Here is a 4,586-nt window from a genome sequence, read left to right on the forward strand (position 1 = left end):
ATGGATCAATCATCTCAAAAAGGAAATAATTGTCTCGAAAAGAAAATCGAAAAATTGATGATTACCGTGATTGCATTGAAAAGACAGTCATAATCACCGCAGATGACACTTCCAGAAATAAACTAACAAAAAAACATTCATGCTGCAGATGAAAGAAAAGAATTCACCTCTGATAAACAGCCGAAGAAATTCTTTGTCCAAAGAGTCATACCAGAAAATGAATTTAAACAAACGGTTGAACAAGTTCGGGAGGCCTTATCCCAGTATAAGGGTGGTGCATTGATTTTAAAGGGTAGACTCTACTCGGAGGAGTTCAATGTCGTACCCTACCCTAAGGGTTTTGTGTCACTAAACTTTAAGATATTTGATGGGACTGGAAATCCCAGACGCACATGGCACATTTCTGAGCTAGTTGTGACAATACCGGAGGTAACGAAGCCTTGCTTTTCTATCAGTTTGTCAGTAGTCTGTCAGGAATAGTATTTGATTGGTATGGTGAGTTGCTCAATGGATCAGTGAAGACATTCGATGAGTTAGAACTGTTGTTTGTAAGAAAATTTGTCGGAGTACAACATCATATTTCTATTGAAAATCTCATGGTAGAAAAGCAAAAGCCTAACGAGACTCTAGTAGATTATATTTTGAGGTGGAAAAATCTTAGCATGAAGTGTGAGCCTCAACTACAAGAACAATATGCAATTGAGATTACTCAAAAGCATCCATGGACTGATAGCTTTCATACTTAAGGGACTCACTATCAAGTCTTTCGAGAAGTTACTCAGCAAAGCTAGCAATCTACAATAAGAAGTCAAGCATGTGGATTCTCATGAGAAGACCGAGAAGTCCAGGATAACCAAGATATTCAAGAAGAAATCTGGGATAGTTGTTGTTGTTAGCAGGGGAAAATGACAATTGCAAATACAAGCCTAACAACATCAACAAACCTTCCAACATCCACATCAGAATATTCAGCAATCATCTCAGCAGAGACCTTACCAGACATATGAAAGACAAGTTTCAATCATGAACACTCGATCAAATGGTCAAAAACACTCGATCAAATGGGATATATTCTCTTAGAGATGAAGCAACATAAAAGATGTTCCCCAGTCTGATCAAGAATCTCAAGTTCAGGTTACCCAAGCCAAAGAAGCCTGATTAGGCCAACAAGAAAGGACACCTGAGATTTTTCCTGTACCACAGGTTCGTTTGACACACCATAGAAGAGTGTTGCAGTTTCAAAGACTTGCTTGACGAGAAGTTCAAGAATGGGGACGTAACGATCTCGTAAGAATATTTGAAAGAAACCTGAAAGAGTTTCTATTAATATGATTTCGGTCAATCTGTTTGTTCCAACATATTCCTATGCAACTGTCAATGAATGAAATGTCTTTTGGCCACTATTGTACAACTTTTGTTGTTAAAAGGTATATTAGCAGAATTGATGTTTGTCTGTCCCTTCCCTCCCATGCAATAAATCAAGAAAAAATTTGTTGTTTTTAGAACTCTTCAATGTTGGAAGGCACAGTTAACAAAACATTCAGAGTTCCTCAACAAGACAGTCGAGAAAGGAGTAATCAAAGATAAAAATTCTAACATTGTGAAAAAAAAACTATGACTTCAGGGGAGAAGGAAATTAATGCCCTAATAACTGAGTCATCCACTTTAAAGAATTCGGACTGGGTCCTAAATTGATTTCAAAATAAGATAGTGTGGTTGAAATACAAATAGTTGATTTGGGATATCACGAGCCTTTTAATTTCCTGCCACGTGACTGGGTCATGACTTTCGAACGGGTTATAATATCCCAGAATTTGACTTAAGAAATATTTGAGGATTATTAGTCAGGGGAATTTGGACATTCAAAATCTTTCAAAGAAATATGTTCCATCAGATATAGTAATTCTCACAAAACAAAGGGAGCAAAAAAAATTGTTGTGTGAAAATTCCCCGAGAAGAAGCTTGAGGTGAGCATAAAATCAAAAATTGGTGTCTGAATTAAGACATTCAAAATCTTTAAATCTCAACAAAACATGGGAAAAAGAAGAAAAAAGAAAAGAAAAGGGATTATGTGCAAAGTTTGAAGCCAAAAAAAAATCAAAGAAAAGTCTCCCTGAGAAGAAGCTTGAGGTGGATGTATGATAAAAAATTGGTGTCTGACTTTCCCCTGATTAATGAAACTTAAAATGCTCTCTTAAAAAAATTCTTCTGATATTATAATCAAGAAAAAGTTTAACGAGCTTGAGTCTTTTGGTTGGTTATTAATTAATTCAGAAATATCTTTGGAAAATAAAAAAAATATTTTGATCACAAGACCAAAATTCTGAAATCTACTTAAGCTCATAAAGAAAGAATTAGAGAAATGACAATGATATTAGCAGTTAATGGAAATTCAAACCTGAAGTCATAGCCTTCAGTATCTAACAAATACAACTTCAACTTCAACTCGAAGAACGTTAGAAAGATTTCTCAAAGATAACTTCAACAACCTTTACAGAATCAGCAACAAATCAAATGATGACTGCTACAAACGAAGCTACAAACTTGCGGCCTCTTCAACCGTGGTATCCATAAAAATAATGCATCTGTTATGTGTACTTGAAAGAGTATAGTTCTGATGGTACCTTAAGGATGGGCTATTTTCTACACTTTTCATTTGTCAGTGGACGATACTTCAAGTAGTACTGTGTCTTGCAATGTTTCAGAGACAAAAGCTCATTCTTAGAAGCTCAGACGTCATGCTTGTCTGAAACTGGGCATCCAAATCCTAACAAAAAGAAAACTAACAAAAAGAAAAGAAAATGATAAATTTCTGGAGTTTGAGGTTTCTTACTCTTTTCTTATGTAGCGCAACTATCTTGGTCTGCACCAGTTTTCTTCACATCCTCACAGAATTTCACATTCTGCACAAAATCTCACAAATTTTCAAATTTTTTTCTCACCAATGTCAATCTTCACAAATTCTATTAGTTTCCCACAAATTTGAAGCACTATATTCTAGAGGTTGAGGACTCTACATCCTATTTTGAGTTGCTTTAGGAGCCCTTCCTATTACAATCTTTCAAATCAAATTCTAGAGGTTGAGGATTCCACATCTGATTCCACATTGCTTTAGGTTCATTGCTTTAGGTTCTCATTCAAATTAAATTTTAGAGGTTAAGGATTTTACATCCGATTCCGTGTTGCCTTAGGTTCTCATCCTATTGCAATCTTTCAAATAAATTCTAGTGGTTGAAGATTTTGCATCTGATACCGCGTTGCTTTAGGAACTCATCCTATCGTAATATTTCAAATCAATTCTTGAGGTTGAGGATTCTACATCCGATTTCGCATTGCTTTAGGTTCTCCTCCTATCGCAATCTTTCAAATCAATTTCCAGATGTTGAGGATTTTACATCTGATTCCGCATTGCTTTAGGAGCTCCTCCTATCGCAATCTTCAAATGAAATCTAGAGGTTAAGGATTTCACATCTGATGCCGCGAGTTCTCCTGCTATCATGTTATTTCAAATCAAATTCCAGAGGTTGAGGATTTTACATAGAGGTTGAGGATTCAACATCTGATTTCGCATTGCTTTAGGTTCTCCTCCTATCGCAATCTTTTAAATCAATTTCCAGATGTTAAGGATTTTACATCTGATTCCGCATTGCTTTAGGAGCTCCTCCTATCGCAATCTTCAAATGAAATCTAGAGGTTAAGGATTTCACATCTGATGCCGCGTTGCGTTAGGTTCTCCTCCTATCACGTTATTTCAAAACAAATTCCAGAGGTTGAGGATTTTACATCCAATTCCGCGTTGCTTTAGGAGTTCTTCCTATCGCAATCTTTCAATTCAAATTTTAGAAGTTGAGGATTTTATATCTGATTCCGCATTGCTTTAAGAGCCCCTCCTATCGCAATCGTTTAAATCAAATTCCAGAGGTTGAGGATTTTACATCTGATTCCGCGTTGCTTTAGGAGCCCCTCCTTTCGTAATATTTCAAATCAAATTTTAGAGGTTGAGGATTTTACATTCGATTCTGCGATGCTTTATGAGCCCCTCCTATCGCAATCTTTCAAATCAAATTCTAGAGGTTGAGGATTTTACATCCGATTCCGCGTTGCTTTAGGATCCTCTTCTATCGCAATCTTTTAAATCAATTTCTTGAGGTTAAGGATTTTACATCCAATTCTGAGTTACTTTAGGAGCCCCTCCTATCGTAATCTTTCAAATCAAATTCCAAAGGTTGAGGATTTTACATCTGATTCTGCATTGCTTTAGGAGCCCCTCTTATTGCAATCTTTCAAATAAAATTCCAGATGCTGAGGATTTTACATCCTATTTTGTGTTGCTTTAGGAACTCCTCCTATTGCAATCTTTTAAATCAAATTCTAGAGGTTGAGGATTTCACATTCGATATTGTGTTGCTTTAGGTTCTCGTCCTATTACAATCTTTCAAATCAAATTCTAGAGGTTGAAGATTTCATATTCGATAGCGTGTTGCTTTAGGAGCTCCTCCTATTGCAATCTTCAAATCAAATTTTAGAGATTGAGGATTTCACATCCGATACCGCGTTGCTTTAGGAGCTCCTCCTATTGCAATCTT

This window comes from Phalaenopsis equestris, unplaced genomic scaffold (genome assembly GCF_001263595.1).
Source record: "Phalaenopsis equestris unplaced genomic scaffold, ASM126359v1 Scaffold000780, whole genome shotgun sequence".
Lineage (NCBI taxonomy): Eukaryota > Viridiplantae > Streptophyta > Magnoliopsida > Asparagales > Orchidaceae > Phalaenopsis > Phalaenopsis equestris.